Consider the following 14,972-nt stretch of genomic DNA (forward strand, 5'->3'; position numbering starts at 1 on the left):
CCTCAAAGGAATCAATAAAGTTGTTTTAACGCCCTTTTAAATGCTCCTCTCATGTCAAACGTGTTATGATTTGTAATCCTACAAGTGCCCACATTTCACCTGTTATCTAGTTTTGTCAATCGTACTTGCAGCAGCTATACCAAGTGTTAGCATTGTAATCATGTCCCAGATTGCATTACATGTAGTGTGACTCGCAGCTACATGAGCCACATTTTTACACATTTCCTCACTCCACTAGGTTTATCAATGTTTGTCACAAAGCTGTTTCCTTCCAATGGTGGATGCTGCATTGCTGATATTAACTTTATTTACATACTGCGTGCTTATCAGTAGTATGCAGACACATTTTTAAAAAGTGCTTGATTCTACATTAATCCACTGACTTATCTTGACTGTGGGACAGTGTTATAAAAATATCTTCCGTTTTTAAAAAGAAAGTTCCTACTTAAGGTAAAGTGTGCCCACAGGCATGTAACAGTGTGGAAGTCAAAGCTGTTTCCTCTGCTAATTCTAGTCAAATGTGGGTACTGTACATTTCTCTGTAAAACAGTGCTATTTAAAATTCCACCCACTGTTCATTTTGAGTAGTTAACATCACCATCCTTGCAGTTAAAAAAAGCATTATCCTTTAGCTCTGATTCTCTTGATATGTTCACTGGAGTTAGCTGTTATTGTGGACAGCCAGGGGTTAGTGCTGCTGGATGTTCTGGCCACATTTCCTTCTATAGGTTCCTGTTTTGGATTTAATCATATTGGGATAGAGGCTTAAAGATTAAATATGAAGTCAGCCCTGCCCAAAGTCCTTATGTGTAAATACAAGATAAGGGCTTTCACCGCAGGACATCTCGGGCATCCGTATACTGTCCTCACAAACTCACACACACACACACACACACACACACACACACACACACACACTCACACACATTCAAAGAAGCTCATGCAACTGGGCTCACCAGCAGCATGCTGCACTTTAGTGTCTCTCATGGCACATTCCCAGGGTTGGTGAATTGGTGAATACTTCCTCCATATAGTGGGGGTAGCAAAACTCAAAGTGTTCTGTGTTGCAAAGACAAGCATCAAAGCCAGACTAGCAGCAGCAACATATATCATTTGAAGTGAACCAAATTCCTGACAGGGATCCTGAGGATTTTCTGTTTGTTTATTGAGACTGAATGGGGAGGTTAACAACAAGGAAGGAGTGCAGAGGAGGAGCGAAAAAAGGCTCTTTGCCTCATGTTATTTCAAGATTCGCCTAGGCAATTACAAAAAGCCATTTAAATGCTAACAAGTAAGATGGGCAAAACGAAACAGGACTTAAAAGACTAAACCTCCAAATAATCCCTGTGATCAAACAGGAGGGAGGACACAGTCGAGTCAAACTAAACAAAGAGGCACACACAAAAAACATTTCAAATGACTACAGATGTCTTCAGAGGTTTTTGACACTGGTAGTTTCATCTGGGAGTGAAAAGGGTCTCACAAATGATTCAATTTGATGTAGCAGCCACAGTGTATCCTGTTGAAGTGCCCAAGCAAGACTCTGAAGCCCTACCTCCTCTGTCATTAGCTGTGTGTTTGAGTCATGTAAGATTTATTGCTACTCAGAGGCTAATACATGCTGGTCAGTGCTGAGGTAATACTGTATGTGATTTCTACAATGAAGTAACATTAAAGGAATACTTCACCCAGAAAATGATCAATTTTATGTCATTTACTCACCCTGTGTTAAAATGAAATTGTAAAGAAAACATTGTTTGTCATGCATTGCTCCACAGTGAACGAAGAATCCAAAAATTGATAAAATTCTTAAAGAATTGAAGTCATAGGGGTCCACATTTGACAACAACAAAACTATATCAAAACATCTGTTTACAAACTCTCACATAGCGTGTGCAGCATAATACAAATCTCAGTTATCCAGCTCTATGTTTAATACTTCCCAAACACATGCATTTCCTCTAAAGCCTTACTATTTAAAACACGTTCACATGAACAGCCTTGCCTGCACAGTGGAATGAAGGAGCAGGAGTTCAAATGCACACACAGAATTGCCAACTCATACTCTGTGTCCACTCCAACTGATTTCTGTGGGGAAGGGGGGGGGGGGGGATTCGATTTTTCCTAATCAATCAATGGAGACCAACATATACGCCTGAATGTAACGTGATGTTTAAGTCCACACTGATGCATAGCCAGGGCAATACAATTGTTTAGCTGGAGTTTTAAGAGCGGAGCATAGCAAAGTAAAAACAAAGTATGATGTTGGATGATATTCTCATTGGCTTTTTTTTATTTCAACCGAGAAACCAGATGCCAGACGAGGACAGTAGATTCCAAGGTCTGGACACAGGCAACAGCTGTACTACCCGCATGCTGAAGTGTTTTAAATATTAAGGTTTTAATGAAAATACATGTGTTCAGGAAGTACTTAGCATATGACTGGATAATAAAAGTTGGATCATACTGCGGAGTTGTGTGGGAGTTTGTTAACGGATGTTTTGAAAAGGTTTTGCTGTCACTGAATGTGGTTTCCTTTTACTTGAATTCATCAAAAATTTTCTGTGTTTTTGGATTCTTCATTCACTGTGGAAGCACATGAGAAAAACAAAGTGTTTTTCATAAATTCAATGTACCACAGGGTGAGTAAGTGTTATACAAATGTTAATTTTGTGGCTGAAGTATTCATTTAATGTTCCAAAGTCAGTATTTACATTACACTTGTGTAACTTACTTCCTTGTGTTACTTTATTAGCTTACTTTTCTTCCTGAAAAGCAGTGAATGTGAGATATGACAATGTGAAGATAAACATTAGACCTTGATTTATTCTATTAGAAAGGGGAGAAAAATTAACTTGTTGGTGGGGGTGATTAGTTTATCCCCCTTCCTTTTAGACACCTGCAAAAGATATTTTAGCATCTGATATAAAATCTTTTGCTCTTAAGCTTCTGCATAACACTTTAAATACGCAATATTACCTAAGACGACAGTAAACTGATGCTATTGGGATTTATTGAGTATTTGCTTTGACAGCTGTTTCTCATTAAGTGTTTTGCACTGATTAATTGGGAAGCTGAATAAAAGGTGTTGCTGGGAATTGTGTTCTGAGGTGAACAAAGGTGTAAAGCAAGAGCCATTTAATTAAATATTGAACAGTCTCAGATGGATGTCTATGTTGGTGACCCAAACTGCAAGCAATGCTAATTAAAATTTCTCTTCTGTCAGGGGACCTACTACAGATCCTCCCTCAGCTTGCTCACCTGCAAAAAGCATTAATTCCAGCAGATAAACATGAAAGAGTCCTATTTAGAAACTATTTAGAAGAACAGAGCTTAGTACACTTTGTGCTGATTATAGGGGCATTTTTTCACATGAATGGGAAATATCTCACTTCTCAAATAACAGTTGATGTTATGGTCAAATATCAAATAATAGCAAAGTCACGAACAATTAAGGACCGGTTAATATGAGGGCCAGGCAAAAAACACAGAGCAGGTAGCTGCTACATAGCTGTACTCTAATAGATCACGTGGTAAATTCAGTATGATGTCCATTTCCACAGCACCAATTCAATCAGGACAGCAAATGAGGCGTGTTATATTCACCACTTTGCTGCTCTGACTTTCTATTGTTAACACAATACTGTTTTTTTTTCAGTAATTCAAGTCTTCTACTCATATGGAGGGCTGCCCATTGTTCCGACAGCCCAAATTTCCGAAGCCCCATGAGTCAGAAATATGCCCTGTTGGAACGAAAGCCCATTTCTCCGACAGCCCGTTATTCCAAAAACAAACATCCGAAAATACACACTCTTGCAGTTAGATAACCCAACTGCAAGACAGAAATGTTTCCATTGTACATTTCATTATAACATAGGTAATTTGCATCCGTCACACACTGTGGTAAATGTGCAGTTAGGTTTAGACACGACAAAACATGAGATATGGAAAAGATTATGTTTTGGTATAAAATACCTATATTTGGTGACACTACAGTTGCTAGAAAAGCAGAGACTTGTCGGTGTAAAACTCAAACGCAACTGAGAAACTGAAACTAACTTCAGGGAGTGTGAATTTTTTTAAGCAGCAGCCTCCAGGGCTGAAAAATTAAGCCAATATGGAAGTGCCAAAAACTGCAGTTCCTTAAATGGCCACTTGAGACTGGCTCCAGAAGCCATTCAATCCCCACAGACCCTCCCACATTAAAATGCCTAACTTTACAGTAGAAATAAACAGCCTGTTTACAGCCTAGAAAAAATGGTTTTGGTCTCTATAGCGATTTCAACATTCATGACATCTGTATGGAGGTGAATTTTTACATAATTCACCTGTTTAAATTTTATTAAGGCTTAAAGTTATGTATAGTTCAGGGTGGGCTGCTCTTACCTCTTACCCATTTATGGTCTCTTCTGGCGACAACCAAAATGCCAGACGTGAGGCTTCGAAACGGGAGTCCGTAAACCAATGGGTGACATCCATAGACTGGAAAAATAATGGATGTAGCCAAAGTGACATCGCTCACTGGTTTGTGGACTCCCATTTTGAAGCCTCGACTTAGTGGCATTTTTGGCTGTTGCCATCTTGGTTTGCTGGAGCCAGAAGTGACCATATTTGGATGGGATGGTGGAGCTGTGGAGGAGTGAGGGTTGGATCTGACTGAGACCAAGAACACTATTGGGAGACAACCTGTCACTCAAGTGGCCACACCCTTAAACATGCATGACTTTGGGCCATGATAAAACTAAATGGGTGAGTTATACAAAAATTTCCCCCATCTGTACAGTTGTCATGAGTGTTGAAATTAGCTATGGAGACCAAAACCATGTTTTGTACCAGGCTATAAACATGTTTATTTCTGCTGTAAAATTGGACATTTTAACATTGAGGTCTATGGGGACTGACCGGCTTCTGGAGGCAGCCTCAAGTGGCCATTTGAGGAAATGGAGTTTTTGTCACCTCTGCATTAGCTTCATTTTTCAGCCTTGTAGGTTGCTGCTTGGTGACATCACGGTAGCTATGTCCAGTATTTTTACAGTCTATGATTTTTTCAGTGAAATGGGACTTTGGGGAAATCTGTGTTTGTTTGGTGGGAGAAATGGGCTTTTGATCTAATGGGACATTTTCATACTAATGGAGCTTCAGAATTTTGGGCCATTTGAACAATGGTATGGCATCGTCGCACACTGGCGTTACAAGTTAAGTTATCTTAAATAAAACTCAACAATTCTTGTAGAAGTTTCATATTAAAAGCCTAACATGGATTCTAACAGAGGTTCCTAAACCTCTAACATGAGTCTATTTAATAAAGTTCTCCGCAGGTGTACTAAATAAAGACCATAAATTGAAACATTCGGTGCAGTGACATTGACACCCTTAGTCTCATAAATGACCTGACACAAGACTGTGCTTCAACATGTACTGTATAATCAGCTATAGTTAATAATGTCTCTTTAATTGAATATCTTGGGATTCTTTTTTCGCCCAGATTACTGGGTACAACTCTCTGTTTTTCAAATCCACAAAAAAAAGAACAAAGACGTCTTTCTACTGTCAAAAACAGGAACACTGTGTGCGGCAAAGCCTCCACTGGCAAGGTAATAAAGATGTCTGCTGAGAGCTCAAACTATGAGAGTCTGGAGGAAAAAGTCTGGAATTTTATTTTTGACTCTGCAGAGCCAAAGTGACAACCTGTGTCTAGCTGAAAAAATAATGAGCCAGGAAAGCTCGCTCATCACTTTAGGAACAGCGTTTCTTTGTGATTAGACAGGAGCGCAGTCCGGCCCTTCCACGCTCCCCGGGCCGGAGTACTGTTGTTTCTAGAGAACTCGGAAAGTTGCTCAATCATGGCCCACCCCTGGGAGAGCAGTCAGGTACTTCACCTTATGAATGCACCGCTGCAGCAGTCACTTGCCGGCTGAATGCGTCTGCAGAAAGCTTGAGCGGCATGCAGCTGTATAAAGAGAATGATGAGACAGAGTTCCTGTCATGGTTGGAAGTCAGCGGCTGTGGCCCCTGTGTAATAACTTCAATTGTGGAGCCTTTTCTCTTTCCTGTGACCTGTGTGTAAATACAGCAGAGGAAAATGAATGTGGAGAAATAGCAATTATCAAGCAGGTTTCACCTGTGAGTGCTCTCTATTTTCCTGGATGAGCACACAGCCTTATGTGGCAAGTAAACTGAATCAAATAAGATTTCTCCTTTTTGCCACTAGCTAAAATATTTCTATTGGAATTGGAGGTGAATAAAATAGGCATGTGTATAATCCTCTCCGAAAGGATTGCAGAGGAGTAAACCTGCCCGGCAGAAGCAAATTAAGATGTCAGCAGCAGTGTGTGGAAGTCCACACAGTCTCATGAGCTCAGATGTTAGACTATTTTTGAAAGAAGCGGACGAGGAAGATGACCTCAATCACCACCGCAATTCCCTTATTAAATCAAACTCAGCAACAGCAACACCGGTCCCATTAATGCCACATTGGCTTTTACATGGATTCCCTATCAGATTTAACAAATTCAATTTACATCATGCTGTGCGATGGAGGCTGGGCTCATTTTGGATCATGCGGTGTTGATGCTCAACTTGATGCTCAAATAATAATGTCACTTTGTGGATTCGTTACATTTCTCCAGACTGTGTTCAGAGCAGAGGTCTTCATGGGTTCACTCCGCTTCTAGTAAGACCCAAACCAGTACCTGAGTTGGTCCAGGTCTGAATTATATTCGGTCCAATCTTAGCCCTCTGCAACCATTTCACCAGACAGGAATGTAGATAGTGGATGATTCTGCAAAACAGTTGTCTTACATCCAGTGCCAATATTTTCAAATTTTTGCTGACAATATGTGACCTGATGGATCATTTTCAGTTACACTGACCCTTAAAAATTGAGTTTTATACACCGTTGTAAAGAGGAGATTCTTAGCTTTCTAATGATATCACTGTTTGTTGTTGTTGTACTCCAGATATTAAGCAAACTACGTCACATTGCATAATGACTGTCAGCGTGCCATGATTTTGAGCCAAAGGCTTTAAAAGTCTGCAGTACATTTGCTGCAAATATTCATTAAAGACCCCATTGGCCTTGGGACTGGGAGTGCATGCTGTACTCAGGGCTTGTCCAGGGATGGAAAACACACTGAAAGGCTTGAGGACAATTTTATTTTGTAGACAGCAAGGTAACGAAAACAGGCAAACCCAACAACACCATGGACTACGGTCCATTTGATAACTGAAGTTAGCATACAGTTAGCAATGTATTTCACATGACAATATTTACAAATTAGATTCATTTAAAAAAAAATTTTTAATTCTTTGGATTTGACCATTAAGGACTAAAAGAATATAACTTTGTGACCACTTCAAAGGTTGTTTACAATGCTGGTAAATATAAATGATTCATACTTTAATGCTCATGGTTTCAACGATTGAATTGTGGAAAATTGAACCAAGCTAATGATATGTAGCATATCCATGATTACAAAATTTTAATAATAAACATTTTTGATGCGCGATGCTAGGTTGCATAGGCTTAGCTCAAGCTAACACAAGTCACAGATAGCCCCCTGGTGGATTTTAAGAAGTTTTAATAATAATATTCTGAAAACCAAGACTTTTTTATTTGAAATAAGATGAAAATCCACTCCCCGCCTACTGTAAGCCTTTCATTCATAAAATTTAGGGGGACACAGAGGGAGTGAGAGAGAGTGGTGCTGAGTGCGGTTGATGAGTCTCCGCTGATAGCTTGTCATCATGCCTTTACAGGCTGTAAAATCTAATCTGTCTCAATTTGATAAGACTTTTATATTCTGAAAGACTATCAAAATCAAACAAACACCGATGATGACCCAGATCAAGATATTGAAATAACTCCATGTTTATCTAGACATCTGACTGATTTTTATAAGGCATCATTAAGAGGTGTAAGGGAACATTTTCATAATCTATATGGAAATGCATTGTCCATGCCAAAATGAAAAACAATCAACTGCCCAATCACAACTATGGGCCGGAGCCATGGGCGGAGCTTACCACCACAAATGTACAGAGCTACAAAGTTGTCCACCATGGTACCAGTTTGCCGCTAGCTAACTGTCGCTAACTAGTTTGGTGATTGTTTGGTCTATGATGTAATAAGTGCAATACTAACAAGCTGAAAGAGTGCATATCGCCCCCTATAGTAGCAGAGGCGGACATACTTTGGTCAAAATAGATTTCCCTCCCATGCTTGTACACTATAGATCAAGGACAGTAGTCCAATTAAATGGCCTAGTCAAACTATAACTGTAGCTCGACTTACCTGTGCATGTAAACGTACTGAGTGGTCGCTTGATTATCCCTGGTAATGTGACCCTCACCTTGAAGGTCATACTGGTCTGGGTCTCTTTCAGATTTTTTTTTTTTAAATAAAAATTAATATATGCATTTAGGGTTTGGGTAGGTTTTCCACAGGTCAGTGCCAGTCCAGAATCTGGACTCCTGAAGCCCTGTAGTCCAGAGAGCTCAGTCATTGTATCTGCTGAAACAGAAACATGAATTGTACTTGTATTCAATAAACCCATAAATGGGCATGATTTAATTACACTGATTGTCGAGTCTGTTATTAATCAGAGTCATTGTTTTGAATTGCCTATTATAATAATTTAGTATAACAACAATACAATAACAGCTGGCTGCTACACAGCAACATTTTAACACAAGCAGCCGTCACATTCAGGTTCTCTCTCTTTCTTTCCGTGTTTGCTTTTTCTTTGTCTTCTTGGTTGGTTCTAACATAATAAAGCTTGTGTTCAGAGGTAACTGAAATTTCATAGAGTGCACCATGAGCTCTGACTTTTCAAATGAGTTCACACTTTCAATGCATTAGCATACAATGATAATAATAAAAGATTTTTCTTCTGTAATGAATAGCCAAGGTCAAGCAATCTTCAAGTCTCTGCAGGTTGTTCTTGATTGTGAACTGACATGAACTGAGAATAATACATTCAGCAATCTGCAACAGTATTTTATTCTCTGGATAATCATGTTGATTAAAGCAGCAACAATCACACTTTTTATGATAACAATGTATCAAAGGACAATGTGAAAGCAATGTTACAATTTAAAAGGGGTCATTGGTCAACCTACAGAGAATTATCAGCTGAATCTGCAGCTTCCCTCAGTTTTACAGAGCAGCAGACAACTGTTTTCAAAGAAAGAGCCCTAAAAACCCACTGCACACTACCTGCTCAGCAGCAAACAGCAGACAGACACCTTAGAGACGAGGGGTCTATGTCACTGGTTCGACAGCCCATTGGTTCGTCATCCCATTAGTCCGACTGTCCGCGGTGCTGAACGGCTCGCGGTGGGTGTATGGTGCGCTGCGACCGGCTTGAGGCAGAGCAGGCTCACGGCTTATGTGTTTGTCACTTTCTTTTTCATTTTAACCCACACCATGATCTTTTCCTAACCCTAACCAAGTGGTTTTTGTGCCTAAACCTAACCAGACCTTAACCACAGGGCATCATGATGATTTCGGAACGGACTTCGGAACAATGAGTTTAATATGGTCGGAACAATGGGATGTCGAACCAACGGGCTGTTGAACCAATGGGCAGTTCCTGAAACGAGATGGTGATTGTAGGTTTAAAGGCTACCTGGTTTGTAAAGCCAATACAAGCTTTGTCTTTAAAAGGCATAGATCAACCTAGCTTAGCTAACTTAGTCTAGGGAAACAGATGGCCTGGCTATGTGAAAGTTCAAAAGTACAACTACCAACATCTTTGAAGCTTACTAATTAACCTGATTTATCTTGTTTTTTTTACACTGTACAGAAAGAGGTAAGTAAAACCAACTATTATTATTATATGAGAAGTTGGATTATGGGACTTTTTCTTTTAAGACAACAGCGTATTCATCTGCTTCTGAGCTCAGGTTTGGGTTTTGGTCTCAGGTACAGGTGTGATGGTACCACACCTACCAACCTTTTTGTAAAGACAAACTACAAGAAGCTGCGCTCCAGCATACATCTCCCCTGAAAACCACAAATGGTGTTTTTTATGTGGTGTTTGTATACAGATTTGATAACCAAGACAAGCTGTTCTCATTCCCATGTTGTCAAATACCGACACACAGGGCAGCCTTTGGGATCTTTATGTGACACACACGTGGTTAATGTTCTGAAATGGTCACTTTTAGGTTTAAGCAACAAAACCACCTGGTTAGGTTTAGAAAAAAGTTCATATTTTGGATTAATGTAACTACATTTGTTACATAACGTGTTTACCTGAAAAAAAAAAAAATCACGTGAGAGACGTCAACAGCGTGGCGACTGTATGTACATACATTATGTCAAATGTATGACATAAGTCAAAAAAACAATGACTTTTGGTTTCACATGGGACACAAACTGTGGTCTCCAAGGTGAAAGTCTTGTTCTGTTTGACCTGTCCATCTCCTCTTCCTCCCACCCTACATCCTTTCTTGCAATTTATGCTATATCAGTTGCTTTCACTGCCAAATATTGCTGTGAATGGGTTGACACTGGAGTTAGCTGAAAGCCCAATGCGTCTCATAGGCTCTGTCTATATGTATCAACATGTCTTTGTAAACGGATAATAACTAAAAAAAAAAAAACCTAATGATTCTAGTGGACTGTCAATCCTGGATGTTGAGGTGGAGCAAAAACACTGGATGCCGCGGATGTCTCAGTTCATCCGCGAAGTGGTGAGTTTAGGTGTAAAGTCATCATTAGACCAAGCAGTGCATGCAACTCTCCGTTTTACACATCCACAAACCAGAACAAACAGTAAACAGAGTTTTATAAATCTTCACCTCAGAGGGTGTTTTAAAAAATATCAATTTTAGTGACCTAAAACTCTGTTTGCGTGTGGACGAGGTGCCCAAATGTAGAGGGGAAAATATCTGTTTACAAAAATATCTGGATATGTAGGGCCATAAAGATGCTAAAGGGTGCCTTTGGCATCAATACATAGGACTGAGGTGCATGACAAAGCATTGGTGTTTGACATCCTGGGCTTGAGAATGGGCTAAACCAAATACATTTTAGTTAGTGACCTTTAGAGGTATTAGTAGGTGTATTTCTGAATTGGACAGTTTCCACTTTCCTGTTTCTTCCAGTCTTCATACTAAGCTAGTCTAAACGCATCCAGCTCTGTATTAAACAAACCTGAAACTGATATTGACCTTCTCAAAGAAAAAGAATAAGCAGATTTCTGTTTTATTTTTTACTGTCCCTCAGGAAAAAAAAGAAGCAAAACCATGTTGTTTGGTATATAGCTATGAATTTTAGTAAACATATTAAAAGTATTTGGATTTAAACAGTTGTGCTTTGCTGATTATTCCGACTCGGAAACATCCCCACTGTTGAACCCCCACTTTGTCCCGAATGAACTCTTATCCAACCACCTACTATCTTCTACATCTAGTTTTCCCACTTCTGTCTCAGCTGAAACTCGGTCCTTTTTTTTTTCTAAAATCACTCGATAATAACTTGAGTATCAGCATTGGACTATTCAAATCAAGTGTGACCCAGATTCCACTGGGCTGTATTTTACCTCCTGCACAGTGTAGTATTAGATAACAGATAATGAAATGCTTCTTTTTTTGTGTTTGCTCTGAAATATTATGTAAAAGCCCCTTGGGATACCTCATCACGCCTGGACAAATGTATTTATTTCTCCACTTTTAGAGCTTTTATCGTTGTGTTTTTACTGTTGTGTCATTATCAGTTGGCTTCAATGTTTTATCACTGAGCTACATCCATACAGGACATGGATTTGTCTTGCCTGGGAGCTTATTAATTCAGTGGAGGTCTAATACATGGCAGGGTAGGCAGCGCCTGTAGAGCCTGCTGACAGGAAGACAGAGTTTTCAGATTCTTGTGAGAGAGACAGGCTGCCATTCAGAAGTCACCTCCAATAAAAGGAGTGCCGTATGCAGAGAATGGGCCATCAACCACTGCAGTGCGTCTCTCTCTGGAGGGCAGTTTCACCACTGTCAGGTCTTTATATATGGACTCTAATGTGCTCTGCAAAATGCAACGCTTCCACTGAAGATTCGTCAGGGATCACAACAAAACTAACTGCTCTTTCATGCTAATGTTTTTGCACATTAGTGATGTATTGGGCGATGATGGTAAGATGATTTGGCATTCTCCTCCGCAGAAGCAGGTTACACGCTGCTGATGAGCGCTTGAAAAGACACGTCAGTCAAACGTTTCAAAACAGCAATCCGTCGTCATTTCAAGTATTTTGTTTACTTGTCAAGACGGCACACTCGAGCTGGCGTGTAAAATTTTCAGTGATGACAGGGAAGTTTTAACAGGCAAGTCAATGTCAGTGTGCCTGTTATCAAATGACAGGAGAGGATGAATGTTTTCTTCGGGAAGAGTGATTGACGAACAGCAGTCACCTTTCTGTAAAGGAAGATAGAAAATGTTGTGAGTGTCGGGCTTTGCAGTGAAACGTAAAAACATTTCTTGTGTCCACAGCTGCTGTGGTGTGTAGATGTATTCTCACTGCAGGATTTGCCACCTGCTGGGAATCACACGGTCACACCATATGTTGAAAAGAACCTGTTGAACTACTGCAGCTATCAAGCAGCAAATAGGAAACATGTTGATTGCGAGACTGAAAATCAGACTGTGTTCCCACCACAGGCCTCCGTGCTCAGCTGCTGCTTCTCGTATTAGATTTTTTTTTGATGGATGTTAACATATATCCTCAGATGTGACCCTTTTCTCCAACTGACACTGATGCTGTCAGTTTTACAAACCTCCCACGATCATGTCTATATATCAAGTGACCCCACATGGGTTCCAAACATTAAGGACGATAAATGATATAATATATAAGAGAATCAAGAGGTAGGAAGTATAAACAGTGGGTAATGGTTAGGACTAAAGCTGCAACTCACAATTGTTTTCAGTATCAATTATTGTTATTATGAATCCTGATTATTCTGTCATGACTAATTAGTTGATTTTTGGGTCAATAAAGTCATAAAATGTCAGTAAGACATGACCATCACAGGGCAGAACCCAAAATGCACTGTTTATTCTGCCCCTGGGCCAACCTGTTCTTTTCTGAAGTTGTCATATACTGCCTCTTGGTCAATGATTTTCCCGTCAGACACTGACAAGAAAAGCCATCCTTTCATATGATACACTGCTAGGTGGTGTCAGTTTATACTGCCACCGGTAATGATGTAATTTAAGGAGCTGGAAGGTCCCTACAGTGGGGGCAGGAGTGGTGGTGGATGGGTCTGACAAACACTGGAGCCCAGCATGGCCACCTTGATACAATCTCTGGACCCCCTTGTGAAAATAATTGAAAATAACTGGAGGCCTCTGTGTGGCGTTTTTAGGTGATTGTTCTGTTTCAATGTGTTCTCATCCCAACTTGTCAAATATTGTCGCTTTGTCAATGGACCTCTACATCTACATTCGACGCGTTCCGTAACATCTTGCATCTGTTGTTGACATTCTAGGATGCCATGTGAATTTACACCTGTTGCATGTAGGGTTTCTTTTAAAATACACTTCAGTTTTCACAGGAACTGTGCAGTTTCTGCTCGGGAGATGCACAGTCTTTTTCAAAATGAACTTACAAAGGTAATAAAACACCTTGTCTTTATGTCTTCCTGTGCAACAAAAGTACGTGGTTAGTCTTAGAACATAAACACCATGGTTTGGCTCAACATGCTGAAAGTCCAGGGTTTGTTGGACCCATCCACTGCCTCAGCTGCCCACCCTATAGGGACTTTCCAGCTCTTTATATCATGTAGTTGCCGGCGGCGTGACAACCTGATGCCATCTGACAGCGTTACAACATGATGATGCCAAGTGATGCATCATATGGCTGCAAAGGTGCTTTTTGCGTCGGTGTCTGACAGAGTGGCGGTCGTCTCTATATACAGACTCTACATTCAGTGAATGTAGAGTCTGTAGGCAAACCCCGGAGATCTTGCCTCCGGAAGAAGAGCGGAAGAGCCCTGGTTTCCGGTTTTAGGCTGTTTGTAGTCCGTGTGATATTGACCAATCACGTTGAAGCCGGCTGCAGTTGTTGCCAGGTTAAACGGTCCGTGCGGTGAACTAACGAGGCGGAACATAATTGGCGTCACTGCAAACTCTGAATCCATCGCAATGGTTCAGCATATTTACTTATATATAAACGGAAGTCGGAAACGGAAATTCGCCTCCTCCGCCCAAATCAAACCTGAATGCCAAAAAATCGGGGGTCTGCCCCCAGAGGCTGTATCGCCGTCTGCCGGAAGTCAGACGCCGAACACAGCCGTGGGGGTTCCGAGAATGGAGTGGCGGTATTTGGCAAGTTGGGCAGGAGAACAGGCAGTCCATTCCTTACAATCAATGTACTCCGTCAAATTAGACACATAACAATTCACAACAGGATGGTTGTGGAACTCAAAGAGCCTGTTAAAACTTGGTATTAATGTGCGTCTTGGGTGATTTGATTACTAGTGGACAGCATTAAATACACGTGTAAATGACCACCAAGCTGAGGTGGACACATTTGACCACATATCTTTTGTGGTGTAAACACTAATGGGTCCTCATGTGTCCCCCACAAGCACATGTTGAATTTGGCCGTACCGACCCAACAGCTAACGTAACTAACAAGCGTGCTAGTGAGCAGGTAGCGAGAGTGTGGACATAATAACTGTGTGTGGGGCCGTTAAGCCCAGTTTAGACCAATGATTCGTGACCAGACAAAACCGTTTCAGAACATTGCAGAGAAAAGTTGCAGTGGTGTGACCTGGCTGGTCTGAGCTCGACTCAAGTCGGCTGATGGTGTCACCTGCAACTCAGCTGGTCAAATTGCCAGCGGCTGGTTTTAGAACATACAGCTCGTCACCTGTTTCTACAGCCAGTCGGCTTGTAGTGAGTTGCTGCATAGAGATGTTTTACCGTCTGATCTAGAACTCTGCAGAACCGCGCATTGCAAGTAGGTGCCTGTTTC

The sequence above is a fragment of the Epinephelus moara genome, chromosome 12, assembly GCF_006386435.1.
Source record: "Epinephelus moara isolate mb chromosome 12, YSFRI_EMoa_1.0, whole genome shotgun sequence".
NCBI classification, from domain to species: Eukaryota; Metazoa; Chordata; class Actinopteri; order Perciformes; family Serranidae; genus Epinephelus; species Epinephelus moara.